This window comes from Micrasema longulum, unplaced genomic scaffold (assembly GCF_059751315.1).
Source record: "Micrasema longulum isolate JH-2025_06_02 unplaced genomic scaffold, ASM5975131v1 h1tg000261l, whole genome shotgun sequence".
Taxonomy (NCBI): Eukaryota; Metazoa; Arthropoda; class Insecta; order Trichoptera; family Brachycentridae; genus Micrasema; species Micrasema longulum.
Window position 1 is genome coordinate 1,306,793 of NW_028277465.1, and position 23,476 is coordinate 1,330,268.

The following is a 23,476-nucleotide window of genomic DNA, read 5'->3' on the forward strand; positions in this document are numbered from 1 at the left end:
GAAAAACCGCCTAATACGGGTCAATTCAATAATACGCAATTGGAAAAAGCAAATTTTCATTTCGGTCTGAAATCAAGATGTTGTTATTAAGAACTTTCCAGATTTTTTCCAGTATTTTCTAAGAATAATCTCTTAATGGTATTGTAATTTATTCAAATTTGTGGATTGCCTTCTTCGGCGAGTCAATGTTTACCGCTGAAAATCAGTGAGCTGAATAATATAAGACAGATTATTGATTGGCATTTTATATCAAGACCTTAATGAGACTCTTCTAGTCTCATTATTTTTCCTTATAAACAAACATTTCATTGGTTCTTCAACTCGATAGTAAATTAAAATACGTGGAAAAATACTTATATAGGCTAAGTTACCCCAGAGTAATAATTCACAATAGAAGCCCTTTGAAGCGTTCCAAATATTTGGCTTGGTATTAAGTTTATCAGCAGACATGTAACGGGCGGTTTAGGTTTGCGCTTGCAATTCTTGACCTGGGTCCGCATTCTAATGGGGAGTTAAAATTTAACTTCACTTTTATCAACAAAGCAAAATAAAGTTTTCGGTATGAAAAATATAATATGTTTACGATTTTTTTTAACATGTTCGATTACAAAAATACTTTGAATTTTCATACAAATATACACATTTTCGTACAAAAGTATGGATGTTAGTTGATATATATATATATATTTTTAGTTTTTTAAAGATAAACATTTGAGTTCTTATACTTTACTAAAATATATAAATTTACAGACCGTTTCCTAAAAGTTGTCCTAACAAGACTAAACGCGTCACAATATACCCTTTGTATATTTTATAAAAAATAAAGTAGAATTATAATCCAATAAAGTTGTTTTATTTTGGATACATTACCAAAATAAAACAGACATTGTGTTAAGTACTGATTTTACATTTTCTATACTGGCAACTCATATAAGACTGTAAATATTCCTTTCCTTCCCAAATCCTTCCTTTTTCAAAATTCTTGTTGCTTCTACCGTTCTGTGAGAAAGTCACATGTGAAAATTCACCTCTCTGATAAATCTTTATCATATACTGCGTCAGCATATTCGAACAAAGTGAAGTTTAGTGTGTTATAAATAGACTAAATTGTACAGTTCATCATCATCTACAACATCTACACGATACCGGTATACGTGCTGCAGCAATAGTGAAGTGCTTCATATAAGAAACAATCGGAAGAACTTTAAAAGTGAGTAACAATTCCATACAGTCCGCTAAAACTCTAAAATCCCTCTGTTGTCAGTTACTCAATGCCTGAGAGGCATTGAACTGACCAAACACATTGTTTCGTTCGTAAACACTAACCAATTTATGGAATCAGTAGAAAATTATTGATGTATTACAACAGGGATGAAAAAATGTTGAATGAGGAAATATATAAATCTAGGTATTTATATGGCTTATGACCAGTGGCCAGTTTATACAGTGTGTAAAATTGACCGTGAATGGGGTTATACTGAAACAGGTAAAGGAATTTGTGCATCTAGCAAGTATGTTTATGATATGGAAATGGTGCGCGTCATCAAGCGTATTAAAACGGGAAAAGCACCAGGCCCCGATGCCATTCCTCCAGGTGCAGTCAAAACTGTCATGGAGACAAATACCGGCTATTTTAAAACTCTTTTTGATACCCTCTTGGCGGAGGGGAGTTTTCCGGCAAAGTGGAAAACGGCAAAACTGGTCCTAATCGAGAAGCCCAAAAAGTCCCCAACGGACCTAACTAAATACCGGCCTATATGTCTCATAAACGTGATAGCAAAAGCTTTTGAAAGCTACATAAACACCAGACTCACAAATGAAATAAACGAAAAGGGAGGATTTAACAAAGGACAATTTGGCTTTAGACAGGGGAGAACTACTGTTCATGCCATAGACAGAGTGGTGACACTGGCGAAGGAGGCTAAAGAGGCAGGAAAAATTAACTGCCTGGTCCTGGTCGATGTTAAAAATGCTTTTAATACCGCCGATTGGAAATTAATCTTACTGAAACTCCAAAAGAAAAATGTTTCTAAGCACATATTCAACATTATAAAAGACTACCTGACTAATAGACATGTCATACTTGACAAGAAAACTGAAGAAGAAGTATCTGGAGGTGTTCCGCAGGGATCGGTCGTAGGGCCAACTTTGTGGAATGTTCTATATGATGACGTGATGGAGGTGGACGTCTCAGAAGGTGTAGAATTTGTATGCTATGCTGACGACCTAGCAATATCCGTTACAGCAGCGACCAAAAGAGAGTTAATGGCTAAAACTAATAGGGCGCTACACTCAGTCAACCTCTGGATGGAGAAGAACAAACTGGAGATTGCACCAGAAAAAACAGAAGCTATTATACTAGGGGAAAAAAAGGGCATTCCCGATTTGACATTTGAGATCGGCGGAGTAAAGATCAAGCCAGTAAAAAGTGTAACATATCTAGGGGTAATAATAGATAAACGCCTGGCCATGAAAGAACATGTAAAAAAAGTCTGCGAAAAAGCGCAAAAAACCATAAGGGCCCTAAGTACAATACTACCAAACACAAGAGGGGCAAGCGCAGGGAAAAGAAGAGTAATGGCAATGGCAACCCAATCCATCGTCCTGTATGCAGCGCCAATATGGGCAAACAAGGTAAATATGACCCAAAATCGTCAAGAAATCAGATCCACCCAAAAATTGATAGCACTCAGAGTGTGCAGTGGATACAGAACGGTGTCGACAGACGCTGCCCTAGTACTAGCGGATTTGATCCCAATAGAACTGCTGGCAAAAGAAAGAGACAGACTTTACAGACAGTACAACATGACAACTGAAGAAGACAAAAAATCTGAGAGGAAAAAAACATTGCTGGAGTGGCAACAAGCATGGTCGGAGGCAACCGGTGGAAGGTGGACGCATAGACTAATTAAAAATGTTGAACCATGGCTGATGCGTAAGCATGGAGAAGTAACCTTCCGAATGACTCAGTGCATGACGGGACATGGAGTGTTCGGTAAGTATCTCAAAAAAATCCAAAAAGCCACAACGGAGGCATGTGTGTACTGCGAGGCGGAGACAGACGATGCGGAGCACACGCTATTCCGCTGCCCAAAATGGTTACCGGAAAGACAAACGATGATGCAGCAAATGGGGCATCAAGAAGTAACACCAGACAACTTGGTGAAAATCATGCTCCAAAGCGAGACAAACTGGAAGAATGCAGCTGGTTACATGGAAAAAATTATCCTGAAAAAAGAAGAAGATGAAAGACAACACGAATAAAGACACAAGCAGCATCGTGGTAGGCCGTAAGGCGGGAACACGACTGCAAGGAGAAAAGGGGGGGTTTTAGCCGGTGCGAGTCCGGCACTATCCAGAGATGGATGTCCATAAGGGATTTCCCCCCCACAAAAAAAAAAAAAAAAAAAAAAAAAAAAAAAAAAAAAAAAAAAAAAGTATGTTTATGATGGAATGACTGAGAAAGATACGAGTATTGAAAGAAGGTTGTCAATCAACCATGAAAAATAAATGTTTCTGGCATGAGGTAAAATAAGCAGTTCACAATGGAGTTCTAGTGTCGGTGGACTGGAAAAAACAGGAGTGAAAGCAGGCTAAATGCTGTCGAAACGCGATCTCTCAGGCGAATGTGTGTTAAAACTATGTTCCTATGTAGATCAGGCCAAATAAGTAGAAATATATTTTTATTTATAGTGTTTTATTTATGGTCGAATGGTGTGGTGGATCGGCCTCGTGGAGTAGTAGTCAGCGCGTTTGCTTAGCATGCAAGAGGTCTCGGTTTCAATTCGCGACATGGTTGACATGAAATATTTATTTCAAAGGGTGTTTAAACTAGAATATTTTATAGTCCCTGGACTGGTACCTGAAGCGTAACACTGATCATCTTGCCTTCATGCAACAAACAAGCAAATCAAGATACGCTGCAATTGGTGTACCAATGCAGTGTCCCAGGCACCGTTAGGTGCGGAAAGGTGATTATGTTTTTGTTTGTGAGTTTAATGTGTTTTTTTAAATGTTTTATATGTATTTGAGATTATGATTTAGTTATTTTTAAACGGCATGTTTCAAAATTATATAACATGGCCACGAGAGCTTTTGGAATACCACCCTTGGTTTATTTGGTCTTTTCAAAAACAGTGATCATGCATATCGGTGGTTTTGCATTTAACCCCTTCAAATAATTATTATTGATAAAATGAATCATTGTTTTTATTATAAATTAATAAAAAAACTTGTTGAAGTGAAAAAGTCTGTTCTAGTGATAATTTTTAGACGAAAACTGTAGCATATATGTTCATTTAGAATGAGAAAAAAATAAAACACAATAACAACATGTTTCAGGGCTTAATAACAATAGAAAATGTTTGTATTCGCGAAAAAAGAAATACAGAAGACGAAACATCAGATATAGGGGATGCCATATTATCTAAAAGAGGTACAATCCCCCAATAAATCCCCTTAGCTTCATTACAAGTGATTGAATTTCTCTCACAGTGAAGAAGGGGCTTTAAATAAGAAAAGGAATCAGATTGGTATTTTTTGAAAACAGAATAATAATAAAAAGCAACTTACGATAATATTTAATTTATATTATGAAAAAATAATAAAAATGGTTGCAATAAAAATGAACTATTTTAGAGGAATTAATAAAATTACTTTGTTTTATGAACCACTTTTTTATTGCCACAACCGACTAGTTTCGGAAACTCACGTTGCCCTCGTCAGGGTTATACAGGATGTTTTTTAAACCCTGTCACATCTGAAACCACGATGATCAGTATGAGAAAGAAGACATATTGGCACATTAAAATATTTTTTTTAGAACGACTAAAATCTTAAAAAATAAAACATAGAAAAAAACATATAGTTGCTTACTTCTGCAGGGAGAAACGAGGAAGGGGGAGGGGGGATTCTGAACCGCATGGCCGCGCTCCCCTCGCTGCTAAAAATACTATAACTATAAAAATTTCTATTGAGTTGCACTTATGTAAAACTAAATTATTTGGAAATCTAGGGTTTAGAGAATTTTGCAAATTAGTGTTATTTTTTCTTTGAAAGTTTGTATAATAGATGCTATTTTTAAGATGTTTTTTATTTATTTGACGGACTTATGCAGTCCATTCTAGCGATTTTAAATACAATTTCTTATAATAAACACAGGCACTAATAAAATAAAAAAAAATTAAATTAAATTAAAGCTAGGACAAAAAATTATTAAAATTACCACCTCAAGACAAGATCCGGCCTATCTTAGTGATTTTTTAGATCTATAAAGACTTACACCAAAAAAGTCCAGATCTTGTCTCGAGTTTACAATACGACACAATCGGGACATTGGTGCATGCGAGCCATAGTTTGTGCTGTGTTGATCGAGGAACAGCACAATCTTATTTCGCAACCGGCGGATTGGAACATTGAATGCCACTTGTTCCAGTAACGATGGTACATCAATTAAGCCATTCAGTAAATTAAACATAAATATGGAGTCAATATTATTTCTACTTTTTTGTAGACTTGAGATTTTTTACATTGACTCCATTTATTAACATTGACTCCATTATTTTATTGTTATCATTATATCGTATTTACTGCATTTTGTGGTTACCTACCGTATTGTATGGGACTCGTCGCACATTATTCATTCGATATGTATTAGTTAAATTTTAAAATAAAATGTTTTTGTTTTCAGAATACGGTTTTGAAATTTAACATACTTTAAAAAATAAATAAAAATTACATTTCTCGATTTGAATTTTAACAAAAAGGTTTCTTACTTTTTACTAAGCTCTTTATTGTACCATTTTTAATACAATTACAAGTTTTAAACAATTATTTTTTTATACTTACGCACCCACACACACGCACCCTCTCCCTCATTCATTCCCACACGCACATGTATCCTCTCCCTCATTCATTCACGCATACACACATTCACATGAATACAAACGTCACACAAATACAATTACGAAACTTCTTTTCTTATATATTATGTGTCATTATATTTACAGTGGATTTTTTTAATTGGCTTTAGCATTGTTAATATTTTTCTACTTATTTTGTTTATGTTATAGCTGTAAAAATCCAAAATAAAATAAAATAAAATAAAATAAATAAATAAAATTTCTCCGTAAGTATGTATATTTTGTTGTAAAAAAAATAAACTTGAAGGGTTCTAGGCTTTTTTAATATAATTTTAAGATGGTTTTTTGGGCAATTAAACGTGGCAGCATACCACTTCGACGGTGATAATTTGTGACGCCAAAACGGGCGGAGTGATTTCAAAACTACAAAACTTAAAAAAAATATAGCGAAGATAATACGATTCATATTTTTTTATTTTGACTTAGTTTGATGGTCTATTAACAAATTAAAAAGAAAAACACCGAGCTTCCTCATTATGTGACCCGTAGGCGCCAATTAAGGGTTGTAGCGAAGCACCTTAAGCTGTACTGGTTCACATGAGAACAAGTTCAAACAAAAACAAACAAACCATCACGCCGTTTCCCCGTAGGGGTAGGCAGAGAAGATAGAACGCCATATTCTTGGCCACTCTATCTTGGCATACATACCTTGCTTCCTCTACATTCATACATCTTCTCATGCACGCGCGCCGATTATTCCGACTTTTAACAAGTCCATCTTCAAGTATTTGTTGGATTTGGTCATGCTATATCTTTCTAGGTCTTTCTCTATTTCTGCATCCATCAACATTTGAATCGTAAATATTTTTAGCCGTTCTTTCGCTGTCCATTCGCTCTACATGTCCAAATCAGCGCAGAGCTCCTTTCTTGATTTTGTAGATAATGCTTATCTCAGCCTTGCATAATGTACGGATTTCAACATTTGTGCATCTATCGTACATGTTTAAACCTCACATTCGCATGAGAGTTCACGTTTCGACAGCACTCAGTCTACTTTTATCTCTATTTTTCCAAGTCCATACTTTACTCTCATACATTAAGGTCGGGACCAGGACTCCATTGTGTACTGCTAATTTTGCACTTAAATAACACTTTGTAAATTTACCACAAAAGAGTTTAATACATTAAAACACGACTAGTTTCGGGTAATCAGTATTACTCATCCTCAGGTGTAAATATAAACTAAACAGCTTACCCACCACATACCGCACACCGCATCTGAGGACATAAGTGTCCTTGGCGATGCCCACATACACGGAAAATTTGCTCATTGTCAAACGAGAAAAGCTGCCCAAAAGTGTTTTCTGAAATCTGGTAGCCTTAGATCTCTGTGCTGAAAGAAAGTAATCCAGAAGTACATTATATGTACCTCATTGGATCGAGAAGAGGGGGAAGTGAATTTTTCACTCTATAAACTGAACATTTAAAATAATAATTTTGCCTCTTCCGAGAAACATAGTGCTAGTAAATATGTAATGTACAATATATATAGTAAATGAGGCGTAACCAATTGGAGAAATGGGTCTATTTATTAAACGTCTGTGTATAAAGTACAATAAATAGGCTTGGTTGAAAATGTTTAAAAATATCTTGTTCAATAAATCCCCAAACTTAATTAAATGTCGTACGAAAATCGTGTTCGTTTTTCATCGGCTTTTTTGTTCATTTAGTTTTAGATTTTCCGACGAGCAATTGGACTCACTCGTCCATCATTCGTTTATTTTTTTCTTACTCAAACAAAGCAATGCTTGAATTGTTTTCCAACGCTTTCTACCAAAGATAAACAAAATGTCGTCGTCGTTCAGGCAAAAGTCACTAACCCTAATCACAGTTTTGAGTATATTGGAATATGGCATTCGAAGCGTAAAATTATGTTCTTCAGGAAGCAAACGTCACCAAGGTAACTTAATCAGAAAAAAGTCGCGTAATTCCAAATTATTTTTTTTTATACTACGTGACTTTATATTAGAATAATATTGCCTCTCTGCAAAACCAAAGTGTTATCTCGAAAAATGCAATTTTACAGGAAGTTATAAAAAATCTAAACGAATGTTTTTTTATTATGGATTTTCAATTAATTTCTTTATATTAAATTAAAATCCATGGTAAAATTAAACATTCGATCAGGTTTCATACTTCCCTTTAATGTTGTAAATGTTTAAAAGGGTGAAAGTGTACTTCCTGTAAAATTACGTTTTTCGAGATAACACGTTGTTCTTGCAAAGAGGCGATATAGTTGACCTTAAAAACCCGTTGAAAAATATTTATTAAAATAAAATAAAAAATTTAACCAGAATATTATTAATTGATTTATATATTACATAAATGGCCTAAGCCAATTACAACCGTCATATGAAGAAACATATGTACACGAAACTGAAAGAAAATATCATAAAACCATGTAGCAAAGACAAACAAGGGTAATAAAATAATGGTATGCAATAAACATGTAAGACTTCGAGCTAAATCATGCCAATCCATTTACATCTCACACTGTTTTAGTGGAGATGAGATCTACAAAAAAACGGAAGATGTATCCCAAAGAATTCCAAGTTGTGTGAAAAATTGACTAATTATAATAATTATTTCTAATATTTCCGTCATTTTACTAACTCTCATAGCTTACATTGTCCTGATTATAAACAAGCTTAAGTCACTTAATCACATTTGAGCTACCTTACTTCATTAAAAACCTTGCAGATATTAAATGTGTCTCAGTTTAACTTTTCTATGGCTGGTTGCTTTCTGCATAACTACGTTTAACTGTTTATACTGCTGTGATGGCTGTCCTGCAAATAGCGGCACCGCTATTTGACGTCCTGCTTACAATCAATGCTCTCTAGGAAACCTGCTCTCTCTAGGCTTTACAGAGAAGGCTGCTAGATAGCGGCACCGCTCTCTTAGGAAACCAAAACTTAAATGTTAATTATATCATTCCCCATTCCCTAGAATTTTGTGAGCATTTATAAGGCTTTTTTATTAATTGTTACATATTTATTACAGAAATTTAAATTCAACTAGTTCATACAATAGGTCAATTGAGTTGTAAAAGTATACATATATTTTTTTTGTTTTTACTGGTGAGTCATCTAAACTGCCTAAATAATGTATTATTTTTTTGTCATAAATATAATTTACTTAAATAAAACATTTTAATCAATTAATATAGTTTTTTTAAACCTTAAGTTAAGACATAATACATATGAAATTATTTATAAATGAGATACACGTATATGAGGGGATTAGAAGCAATCTTAGAAATGTCCACCAAAAACGGAAAATTATCAATGCCAAAATAAACTATACATAAAATAATAATAGCGTAATTCAAAACCGTCTCTAAAACTTGCAAAAACAGATTTCAATTATATTACTTGACATCGCAAACTTAGCATTCTCCATTTAGTTAGTGAAGCATTATTAGAGATGTAGGAATAAAGTAGTTGAGTGTTGGTTGGAGCTCCTACCCCAGTTAGAGATTGACAGAGAACACACGAGATTCCTGTTTAATGCGTATTTATTACATGTCAAATAAGATACAGCTCTTGGTTGTGTAGCACGAGCGTAGCGGCGATGATGGGTTGAAGAGACTGCACTTGATCTACATGTTGGACCTGAGTGACGTCGTCGAGCTGGATTGAAGTGAACTGAACTTGTTGGGCTGACTGACTGGCATTGGTTCTATGGTCTCTTTATAGACGATGTTCCTTTGTAGTTCATTTCTTCATGGTAGTGACAACGTGAATGTACTGCAGAACGATGCTCCCGGTTAAACGTGCAATACTATAAGAGTCGCATTATACGAATGTATTGGATTTGATAGAAAATCGTCGGTTATTAGTTTACTTCAAGTGAACTTATTTAACACATGTGTGTCATCCATTATGAACTATGAACCCTACAGAGATCTCACAATTATTTTTTCAATGTTTTGGAAAATTTCTCAAAAACTCCTTCAATGGACATTTCTAAGTTTACTTTTAACACTCTCATATACAGTATTATTACTAGAGAAAATGTAATAATATACTAATTTATGTGTGCCCGAATTTTCAGATTTAAAATAAATAATAAATATACCACAAATATCTAAAAAAAAAACTAGAAATCAATATATCTAATTATTAACATGCATATATTTAAAAATAATAAGAGGTACTAAACTGCCTGTTTCCCCATTAAAAAAAAGTAAAATCTGACAGACATAACGACGGACAACAAATTTAGCACACTAGGCAGATACAAAAAAAAACACTTCTGCTACTAAAGAAAAAAAACAAATTACAGACAAAGACACTATAATTTTCTGGCCCCTAAGATATACAACTTTTTCAGGATGGATATATCGGTAAGCGAAACGAAAAATAATGTTTTCAAAACTTTAGTCCATAAATGGATTATTAAAAATAAAAAGACGAGACAGGAGGCTGAGGAATATGTTTCATATTTCAGAATATAATTTTAATTTCTTGAAAGTCCTTTCTCATTTTGTTCATGTAGTTATCTTTTAAAATCTTTTTTCATATTTCTTTTGAATTTTTACACCTATAATATTTTGATGTGACTTGACAATTGATGTGAAAGTATTTATATTATGTATAAAATAAATAATACACTGACACTCCGGAACGTGCCTGTGGGCCAGTGGAGTGACTACATCCATAAATAAAAAGGAAATGATATTTAATCTACCTAGTGTACTACAGTATTTTTTTTTGTTAATGTATTTGTTTTATATATTGGATTAAATAAAAATAAATAAAATATATTTATATTTTAAATAAAAATAACACAATTTTATTATTATTGTTACAGCACACATAATTTTATTTTAAATAATCTTCTCTGTCGTTCCTCAGTTCTGAGGGTCGTGATCATTGGTACTCTCACCAGCCATTCCATTGACAAAGCGTCTCCACTCTTCATGGCTCTGCGCCACAGTTCCATCGCCCGTGAGGTTGTTTTCACCTGGTCGATCCATAAAGCTGCAGCTCTGCCTCTGCTTCTTCGTCCTGGCACACTGCCCGTAATTATTTTTTTCTCCAGATTTTCTGGGTCTCGTCTGTCTATTTGACCGAAGAACTGCAGCATATGGCCGATATGCGAACTTTTTTTAAATTTAATTTTTTATTTTCTTTTATTTAGGAAACATCCAGTACAGTTACATAGTTTTATATTTTAATATAATATAGTATAAATAATACAATAAATTTAAGTTTTATGTTGAGATCTTCCAGTATATAGAGACATTTGTTCTTCTGGCTGTCCATGGTATTCTCAGCATTCGACGCCAACACCACATCTCGAAGGCATCTATTCTCTCCTGCTCACGTGCTTTAATTGTCCACGTTTCTGCGCCATACAAGAATGTTGGGAACACAAGCATACGCACTATGAATATTTTAGTCTTTTTCGAGATGCCTTGGTCTTGCCAAATTTTGGTCAGTCGAGTCATGGTATTTTTTGCTATTAGGATACGTCTTTTAATTTCTAAATTATTTTAAATAAATATACCTAATATAAAAAACATAATTTTATTATTATTATTACATAATATTATTATTACAGCACAATATGCCTATGTGTGCCTTGCTTCAAGATTGAAAAGTTAATCATTTATAAATGCTACGTCATTCCCAGTAAAACATGAAATCAACTTGCGTCCTTCTACATCGGACCACAATTTCTCTGACTCCCCCCGACCAATACATATTAAAAATGCAGCCAATAACTTTCTCAGCCTGGCAATCCCACCACATTATCATGAATTTAGGATAAGGTTATATAAATATATCCTCGGGCCTATATAGTGATGCTGCTTTTGAGCCAAAAAGTATTAACTCTCCTCTATGGAATCAGATTCTTATTTAAGTGTTTAGTATTATGACTTTGGCAAATAGTCGCGTATTTTTCCCTGTTGAGATTTATAAATCTGACACGTGTTATAACACGTGTCAGAATAACAACAAAAATCTTATAAGACAAATATAATATATTACGACTTATTTTAATGTTTACAATCAAAATTTTGGAAAAAAGTATTTTTATTCAAAGCGAGCGAGTGAATCGTAGGCGTCGACAAACATGCCGAAAGAATAAGACAAAATTCTCAGTAATACCGATAAATATTTGTGAAGTTTTTTGTGATGTACTCGTATTATTTTTCATAGTATTTATTTATAAAACTTGGCGATTGTCAATATTTATGTCGCTTATATTTAGAATTATTTTTTACGTTTAAGTCGTAAAAACAAGTGAGGCTCAAATCAGATAGCGAAATACGATTTTGATTGCGTTAGAGAGATGATATTATATGACATACAGACAAACTTATGAAACGAAGGTATGACATGATAAAGGTTCAGATTCGAGTAGGAGTGCATTGTCACTGCAGTTAGTGATTGGCACGTTTGCCTACCATTATTGAGGTCCTGGTTTCGATTCCTGGCAGGGTTGAAGGGAAATATTTATTTCTATGGTGGTTAATAATTGCAATATTTCTGGATCCCGAGCATGGGATCTAAAGCGTAAGACTGATAATCTTGCCTCCATGTATGAAATGATCGTGACATCCTGCATTGGAGTACCATTGCAGTGCCCTATACTCCCGTGTATTGGAAAAAAAACTATGCCCTATGGACCACTGGGTGTGAATAGGAAAATAAAGATAATTAAATATGGAGATACACATATTTTTTAATTTTTGTGTTAATTCGAAATTGGAGTTTTTTTTAAAAATGAATAACCCGCTAAGTCTCTACTGTAGAGGTTTTTTGGCAGGCGGGAAATAGGATATGGAAGGGAGTTATGAAAAATACAACACAATACCCAGACCAATTGAGAAAAATCTTTCTCGGATTTTTCTAGCAACTGGCGGGAATCAAACCCGCAACCTTATATATATTTTTTTCATTCCCTTTCCGCACCTAATGGTGCATAGGGCACTGCACAGCGTATCTTGATCATTTTTGTTATAGGAAGGTAAGGCGATCAGTCTTAAGCTTCAGGAACCAGTCGAGGGACTGAAATATTCTAAGTGTAAAAACTCGCTTTTAAATCATATTTCATATCAACCATGTCGGGAATCGAACCCGAGACCTCTTGCATGGACGGCAATTGCACTGACCATTACACCAAGAGGCTGACTAAAACAACTAAATAACTAACTTACTTTTTGGTCGTACACAAACCGTGTTACAAAATGGATTGTCGCAGATCGGTATGCGAACCTAGGACCTCTCGGACCACAACCTATATCAAAAATTAAAAAGTCTATCTTACGAATCTAGCTACTGTAATGTTATTTGACATTAATTAATAAGTGCTTATATTGCTTCAACGCCCATAAAACGTCTTGTTCACTTACGTTGTTTTCAGGTTGTAATGGATTTCATTACCACAAACCTCATATAATATGTATAAGTATATTTATGTAATAATTACGGAGGTCGCTCTATTGTCACAGGACAAACAATATTGGATCGTAAACTTTTGGAATCGTCATAAACTTACAAACAAGGAAATCCAAAACATTAAGAGGGTTGTAAATAAATACTAAATTACAATTTTTAATTATTTAATTTCAGGAAAACCCGGCAAGTTTGCTACGAACTGACCCAAATTCTTTCTAGTCACTTTAGATTTATGATCTATCTTCACCTTCTATCATATCAAGCTTTCAGAAATCAATTATATGTACAGTATTTATTTTAGACAGATGTACAAATGAAATTTGAACATTTAGTTAAACCTTAACTAATAAACAATATACATACAAAAATAATTACATAAAAAAAACATTTTTATAAAATCCAGACGCTCTCCGATGACACTCTATCTACCAATGTGGATGTTTGTTTTTAACAAAAGTCATCGCCATACCATGAAACGATGCGATAGACCCAGCATCCCTAATCTCTTTTGGCAACTCATTAAACATTTTAAGTCTTTTTTAATAAAGATTGTTTCGAGTTGCCTGGATTCTTGTTTTAGGGAGTCTGAAACCTTCACCTCCTCTCTTAGGATTGCGATGAATTTCGGCATTACGCTAAACATCACGAAATATTTATTCAGGCAATATTTAAAAAAAATAAAAAAATATTAATGGCTGTCTATTTGGTGATTCGGTATTCTAATATACTCCATATTTGTTGATGCACTGTCCTTTTTTCAGCTTTGAATGAATGCAGCTGGAGGCGCAATGCAGAAATCTGAAAAAGGACACGAGGTTATATTATTATGCATAGTTTAAAAAAAAGTTATGATTTGCACATAAATTCACAAATAATTTGCTTTCACGTATTTATTTATTTTCAAATACAGGAATTGAGCTACATTTAGTTGTATATTCTTTTTCAGCTTTTTAGGAAGAAACCTGTGTAGAGCTAAAATGTTTTACAAAATTAAAATACTCGTATGATACAATACTAAATTTGATCAGAATCTTTGAGTTAAAATCTAATTAATATTTTTTTTTAAGTATAGCTTTATTTATAAAACACACTCATTCATCTACAAAAAAATTTATTATTTATATAAATTGTTGGTAAAGATTATACAATTAACATAGGAAAAAAAGAAACAAATATTAATAAAAACAATAACGCCAAATTAAGAAAAAAAGGTAATTATATAAAACTACTGTTTTAATACTATTAATAAACAGTTGATAAATCCACCTGGTCCATGAAAAAGTATAGAAATTGAAAAAAAATAATTTCTTGCGTTGCCTAGTATATAGGTGAAATAATTCAATTAGATGAATCTCACCCGCATAAATAAAGGTTTTAGCTCTTTCACTTCACAAACATCAAATGATGAAAGAATTGAAGAAATATAGATGTTCAAATATGAACAGAATGGCAAATGTTACACAGCGTGTAAAGTGGCCACTTAAACTAGCCAATAACAAGCTCTGTAGATGCCTAGACTTCTATATTACCTTTTCTAAAATGTTCTACATCTCTGTTGTAATTTGTTACTATTAATAAACTATAAACAAAAATTTAAATTTTATAGTAATTAATGAAAACATTATTAAATATTTATTTTTAAACACCAATAGTAATTTGATACAATATGAGACTATATAATGGTGAAAAGAGAAAAAAAAAATGAAATAACTAATAATAATTGTAAGCAAAAATGTGAATCAATTGATGAAGCATTTTTTGTACTAGTTTAAAATAAAATAAAGTGACATATCATTACATATGTAATTAACAAAACTATTTTCAAATTATACATAAAAAGATAGGATAAAAATAAAAACAAACAACAATATTAGTTATTAAAAGCAAAATATAATTGTACAACAATAATAAACAAAAACAATATTATGTATCTTTTTTGGGTAATACCGTGTATGCATACATAATATTGATAACAGTGACCGTGAAAACCTTCGCACCTATTTAACTAATGAACAAAAACGTTTGAAAATGTCATTATATAGAAAAAACATAAATATATGAGTTAAGGCAGGAATAGATCAAACTGATGAAATAGTGTGGTATAGCAAAATATTTGTATTGATCTATTGGTTCCTAAATGGGCAATGCCTGTTCTACGGAAACGATATGTTGCGGTTATTAAATTCATATTTGAATAAAAGCAAAAATCGAATATAACTGTTGTGTCCGAGGCAAAATAAAAAAATCGTGTAATTAAAATAAATGTTTTAGTTGAGACTATATTAGAAATAAAGTAATGCAAAATTCTAGAGTGCGTACTCACTTCTTAATGAGTTTTCTCTATTAGGACTTTGGGAAGGCTAACTCTACCTCTGGACTTAACTAAAAGCTTCTTATTCAAGTAAATTTATCGCTCCGAAATATAGGGAAGTCATCCCATAAAGTAGATCCTTGTATTTACCTAAGCTTCCGTACCTATGAATAATGTATGTTAAAAACAGGATGAATTTGGTCGCAGAAAGACAAGATCATCTGGTGATAAAAGGTCGAATGTGCTCGAGGGCTTAAGATAAGTGAAAAATTGAAAGAGACGAATAATTTATTCTCTTAAGACGGCTTAGGATATTTATTTGAATGTTTTAAATGAAATAATTTAAGTTAATCTCACCCATTTATTCATAAAAATAAACTAACGAATGAATTGAAGAAATACATGTTCACGTTTAAGTAGAATGGCAAATGTTACACATTATGTAAAGTGATGACTTTAACCAGCCGGTGATTATTGTCCTACCGTCCTGTGATCAAGTCACTTTTTGTAAAGTGTTACTATAATAAGTCTTTACAATATACGTGCAACTGCTGACTTCCGACTAAGTTCAATTGAACGTAGTTATGTAGAAAGCAGCCAGCTATAGAAAAGTGAAACTGAGATAATAGCACCTTTGTGAAAAGAGTGAATAAACAAATCTCTACAACAGTTGGAATGTTTTTGACTTTAACAAATGATAAACAAGGAATATTTGGTTTTTTTTTTACATTACAAACAAGAATTTAATTATGTATTTGACCAGTTTTAATGATTTTTTAATTCGTTAAGATTTTCTTGTGCTGTGGGTGTTTCTGCAAATTGAGAAATACAATTTTTGTGATTGATACTATTTTCAGAAGTTGATTAAAACAATTTTTTGCATGAAAGCGGTCTGGCTGTTTTTAGCAGAACATAGAATTGACCTTACTGCACCCGATAAGATCATTATCTCATTTTTCAAAATTGTGGACTGGCTGCTTTCTGCATAACTACGTTCAATTAGTGTTACAAAAACAGCCTAGGTGTCGCGTAGATGTTGATGAGATGTATTGCGCAATAGTAAATAAAGTGAGCAACATATTTTTATTAAAAGGAGCAAATCATCTTCAGGAGATTGGGTTGGAATAGTTATAATTTGATTGATAAATTAATTTTGTTATTTTGTTATAATTTGTATTTTGTTATAATTTCTTTGAAATATATATGTATTTCAAGTAATTAATAATGTGTACAGTACGAGTATATTAATATTTTATACTAGATTTTTTTTATATTTTTATTTTTAAGCAGTCTTATACCACATATATGTAAATGGCAGAAATGCCATATAAAAAAAAATAAAAAAATAGTAAAATTGAAGTGCTTCATAATAGAAACAAACGCAATAACTTAATTGTAAGGACAATAATTTCTTTAAAGTCCACAAGATTCCTGCTGTTATCAGTGTACGAAGCCTGAAATGTAATGAGCTGACTAAATAACCTTATATAAATATAAAATATCCCTTATTTATGTTAAAAATGTTCTCCGACTTCGTTGTAATATAGATTTACATATAAATAATTTGTCGGCCTAGTGGTGTAATGGTAAGCGCATTTGCCTACCATGCTAGAGGTCTCGGGTTCGATTCCCGACATGGTTGATATAAAATATTTATTTAAAAGGATGTTTTTCCCCTAAAAATATTTTACAGTCCCTGGACTGGTACCTGAAGCGTAACACTGATCCTCTTACCTTCATGTAACGAAAATGATCAAGATACTCTGCGATTGGTGTACCAATGCAGTGCCCTATGCACCATTTGGTGCGGAAAGGGAATGATGATGATGATAATGTAAATAAATATACACCTGAACTACTTTTTACACAGTTCCGAAATAACACGGTACGTAAATGAAAGTTTAAAATCAAGTGATGATTATTTCACTTACAATGCGGAATAGTATAATAATAATTATTAAACAATGTTTTAAGTATGTCCAAATGTTTGCAAACTGGCTGAATTTCTTCCCTAGGGAGTTATTTAGATCTAAATTTGTTGCAACAGAGAGGGAAAACATTTTTGAGAAAGCAATTTCAGTTTAAAAGGGCTAGCTTTAAACCAGCTAAAACGTTCAACGTCGAGCTATCTTAATTCATTCAATGAACGGCCTAGTCATTGAAAGTCGCCCAGTTTAGAGCCTGATTAATTTATTTGGCGGCAACATGTATAAATTTAGCACTTTTTTTCCAAGCTTTACAGCTTACGTTAAGGCTTTAGTTTGATAAAAAGAAAGTAAATCACACGACTTAGCCATTTCAAAACGCTGTTTTTTCGAAGTTTTCCAATTGAAAAAGTTAACTGAACATGCATGAAAAAAAAACAATATTTTTAATGTATTCCTATTGAAAAAATACTTCAACGATTAATTATTTATGATTTAATCTAAAATATAACAACTATTAGACTGCCAAATTACTCTTCTTATAATCTAGACCAAACTTTAGGAGATTAAAGTAAAATTGTTTAAATGATTTGAAAGTAGATTAAAAATAAAAACAGTGGCCGCAAAATCATAAATTTTTGTTTTTGAAAAGAAACACAACCATTTAAATAAAATAAATTTTGTGGTAATTTTCCTCGAATTCGATGAAAATCTACGAATTATGCCTTCAATAATTCTTTTAAAAATAACAGTAAAAATATTTTATTTCATACCCTTTTTCATGGAATTATGAAAGGATTTTTTATTAATTTAAAGAATGTTTTGGAAATAAGGTATTAATTTATACAGTACATTTCGAGCAAAATATGGTGTTCAAATTTTGTTAAAAACATACTGTATAAATGAAATGTTTAAAACCAAAATTATATCGGCAGAATAGTAAATGTTACACATTGTGTTAAGTGGCCACTAAAACCAGCCAATTACAAGTCATAAGCTCTGTTAATGCCTATAATTCCATATTTCCTTCCTAAAAATGTTTTCCCTCTCACAAACATTTGGACATACTCAAAACGTCGTTTTTATTTTTTGTTTTCTCTTATTTTGTCTCACATGCTAGAGTTATGAGTTTAAGTGTTTTTTTTCTTTCTATGTTTAACACTGATTTTTTTTGTTTCATGCTGTTTGCACGAGTTTACACAAGTGCTTTGTAGAAGTATTAAATAAATATGTTCTTTCATTAAAAATCACGTCGGTGTGATTTTATTTTATTCACCAGAATAAATAATATTGTTAAATGAGAATACAGTAAAAGTAATTTAACAATACACAGACTTCGTAATCTGCTTAATGTAAAAGTTTACTTCATAATTACAAAATCGTCACAAAAGGCAATAAAATACTTAAGTCGTAACTTTGTAATCAAGTAAATCGTCAACTTAAATCGGTTTATCGTACAGTCTTAATAAGGACGAATCCAAAGGTCTATTTCGCACGTATCGTCCAAAAGCATACGACATGGTAAAATTAAGGTATTTATTTAAAATAAAACACTTTGTAAATTTACCACTCAAGAGTTTAATACATTAAAACACGACTAGTTTCGGGTAATCAGTATTACCCATCCTCAGGTTATAAACTTATAGTTTATATTTATTTATTTAAATTTTTGTACATAATGTTATTTGTACATTGGCGAGCTTATTGCCAAATGGCAATTTCTTCCAACCAACCAATAAAATAACAGATTTATTTTATAATTCAAGTTACAGAACATATTCAATAGAAAAAAAAAGATTAAAGATATATATAAATAGAAATAAACGTAATAAATTACCTTAAATCAAAACTATTAAATCAATGGGAAAAAGGAAAAAAGAGGAAAGAGGAAAGGAGGAGAGATTAAGGAAGAGAAAGGAGATGTTTTTTCAGACGTGATTTAAACAGAGATAATATAGTAACATCTTTGATGATGGATGGGAGATGATTCCACAGTCGAGCCGCATGGACACTATATGAGTTAGAGAAGAAAATAACACACCAAATTTACACCTGAGGATGGGTAATACTGATTACCCAAAACTATTCGTGTTTTAACGAATAAAACTCTTGTGTGGTAAATTTACAAAGTGTTTTATTCTAAATAAACTCAAAATGTTTTTCCGAAAAGTAAATGCTGAAACAATAAATAATAAAATTAAGGTAAATTGGCATTGATAAAACATATTTTCATTAAAAAAATAATGTTCAGCGGTTACTTTCTGGTAGAAATCTTGCAAAAAGAAATAACATGAAGATTAATCAATCTCATTGTGTACTAGATAGCGTTTGCTTGCCACTGTAGTGAACTGTTTTTAAATAAGGATGATTAAATTAAAATTGGACTCGTGTTTATGTCGAGTATCTAGAACTCAGTCGGGTTACACATCTGGTACCAGCACTGAACGGATAGCGTCTAATTTTGGTTTCCGTTTCTTAGCAGTTGGTGACTTGTTAGGTTGGTATATGTGGACCTGGCATTTTATGTTGCCAGTATCTATAACATAAAAAAATATAAATAATTATATAACAATAAAAAAATATTATATTGTTATATTTTCCTGATTATGAGGAAGTAACCTGAATACTAATCGACGTATAATATATAAGTTAGAGTGGTTTATACAAATTTATAAATAAATAAATGAAAAATTAATTCCCTTATGTTATTTTATTTTGCCGTGTGGATAACCATTATATGAAATGGGCCAAAAGTTGTCAAGCCCGAACAAGAAATTTCAGGGTTACCATTTGCTTCCTTTTTACAAGTTTTCCCAATTATTTAACTTTGAAAGATTATTAGACTATACATAATCAAATTGAAAAGTTATTTTATCGTCGTATTAAAGTGAGAGAGAAAAGACAATTAAAACATAATTCTGGGGAAACATTTTGAATATGTCCAAATATTTATAGTTAAATTTTTACTATTATATCGGCAACTAGCCGTTTGATTTTAAAACTTGGAATAATTCGAGCACATGCGTTAAAAAAACCACGTGACCCTTGTGATTTGGTAAAAAGATTGCCACTATTAAAAATAATTATACACACTTTTTACTTTTTTTTCTATCCTTCTAAATGCGTATTGATAAATCGATAAAGTCAGCTTTGAAATACGTGCGCAGATAGAGGAAGTGCAAAAGTTAACCGTACCGTCCTGGGAACTGCCAAATGAAGTATAAAAATCTTGTTTAAGCCACAGCAGTTTTTGCTTTAATTGAGATAAAAAAATAAAGTGGCTCCTTTTTTATCACAGAAGCGTCTATTTAAAATACAAAAGAGAAATTTTTAATTTTAATAAAATATTAAACGTGAAGTTAAGTTTCAGCGTCATTTATATATTTTTTTAAAATTTTCAATAAGGTTAACACGAACATAAAATATAAGAAGAAAAACAATGAGACCCACCAAACCGCGAAACCAGCTTGTCAGCAGGTTCCTTACTTTTCCTTTACAAAAATTAAGTTATTATTAAGAACTAAAAGCATACGTATTTTTCACACAAAATATAAAAATAGTCGATTGTTAACAAAAAATGATAATACATATTAGCCATTGAATTATTTTTTTCTTTAAAGTTTTGTCAACATTTTCTTTTAAGATTTGCTTAGGAATGTTATTGAACATTTTAGCAATTGTATAATAAAGTGTTCTTTGGCCATACTTGTTTAAAGAACTCGGTACTGACAAGCCTTCACGTTGTGCTAGCCTTTTATTATGTATATAGTGCTAACCTTGTATTATGTATACCTTTTCTGGTAGGTACTAACAAAACCGATATCTGGAAACAAATTTCAGTCATAGAATACCATTTACGGACAGGCACTCTTGCTTTTCAAAAAGTTCAAATGCCTTTTCCTTATGAATTCCAGCTGATCTATTGATTAATTTTAGAGCTGGGTTGTGTAAAAATGGATTTTTAAATGTTCGTTTTACAAGAAAGGCCTGCACTGGTCATACCATACCTAATAATACTGGCACATAATGGTTAAATTTGATCATATGGCGTCTGAGTTGACGTAATTAAAAAACGTAATGATATGTTGGTACATCAAACTTCACCATACCGAGGAAAACAGAGATAGTAGAAGAGTAATGTATACAGTCTCGATTTGTACCGATGAAGATAACGTTTGTAATTGCGGACCAGGGAATTGATTAAGATATTAATTTATGCTTTATTAAGTTAGTTCATAACATCTTAAGAACTAATGAAAACTTTTGATAACATAATAATTTTATCATCAAAATTTCTTAATAACATTTTTTTTTCAGGCAACTCATTGTACAGCTTCAATCTCTTGTAAAATGAGTTTTGAGATTCTGTTTTTCTCTTCATTAGTAAGATATGTATTATAACAGAGATGAAGAGCATTTCTGAGAAGAAGGATTATGGAAACCTGTACATTTACTCGACTTACGACCTTTTATCTATTATTATTAATTTGTCAGAATCCAGGCAAATAAAGAATGCAATTTTGCTTGTAAAATAAAACCAGAATCTTTGACCAGTTCGAGAATCAAATCCGTATTGTGACGGGTTATCTTTACACATCTACGTTTATTCCAATTCATATTAATATGCAAAGTAAAATTATTGCCTGGTTCCAGTGATCATTAACCATTCTGCTTATATAAAAGTCTACGTAAAGTAAAAAGTCTTAGGTTCTATAACGCTACTACTATCGCAAACAATAAATACATGTTAAGGCTTACCCAGCAATGAAGTTGCCATTTTGCATTAAAAAATTTAACTGTTTTTTTGTATGAAAATTACATATTAAACCAATAGAAATATTGCTTCTAATGATCTTCAGAGTTTTATTATTTATTTGTTTACGCTTCATTAAGTTAGTTCAAAACATCTTTAGAAGTAATATAAACTTTTAATATCACTACAAGTTTTATAAAATTCCTTTCTTTGCTTTCTATTTATTTGATTTCTTTAGGTAACTCGTTGTACAGTTTTAATCCTTTGTACATAGAGTTTTGAGAATCTGTTTATTTTCTCATTATTATTCTTATCCTTTTATATCCCTGTTATATGTACGACATTGTTATTAAATTTAACTATCTTTTTTATTGTATTTCGTGCTAATGCCTTTGTAAAAATCCTCCGGGCGTGAGTCAGCAAATGATATGCAGGCATATTTCTGGCTCTTCGAAGACTTTTTTTCCCTTTTAAAAAGATGTTCGAATTTCAAAAATAAAAGTCACCAGTTAAAGCAAAAACGCCGAATATGATGGGTGACAGAGAGTCATCGCCTTTGGTTCATGCACCTGACATACTGTCTGCCAGCGTTGTCGTGAAGCAGCGGTGGCGATGAGCGATGGACCAGCTTCGGTTGGGGTTACTTCAGGCTTTATCATCATTGTCTGCAATTATTGACAACATGCGTCTGCAGTTACATCTGAGCTTGATCATATGAAGCTGTAGTGGATAAAGCCGACGTAGGATCACCATACAGTTACCGTAAGCTTCTTTTGGGTGATCTTTCGTTTTGGGCATTGACATTGTTTGGCCGGAACACTTTTATATATATAAGCCAAAGATGGTTGCGTTCGAAATGGCAAGTTCATAAAAAAACGGCAATTTCATAAGTTAACTCCTAATTTAGTGGTGGTCTCGTGGCAAGTGTTTCGGACTCAGGGCTTAAAGGTCCGTAGTTCGAATCCCACTTTGTTCTAACTTGATTGCCATGTTCTTATAGTGAGTTATTTATAACTCGTTGAAACTGGCCCTCAAAATGTAATATTTGGGTAAATAATAAGAACGCAAATATTTATTTTTACTTTTTAATTATTAATAATGACAATTTATAATAAACCGTTTCTATAGAATGATTTGTTGAATGTTTGCCGTAA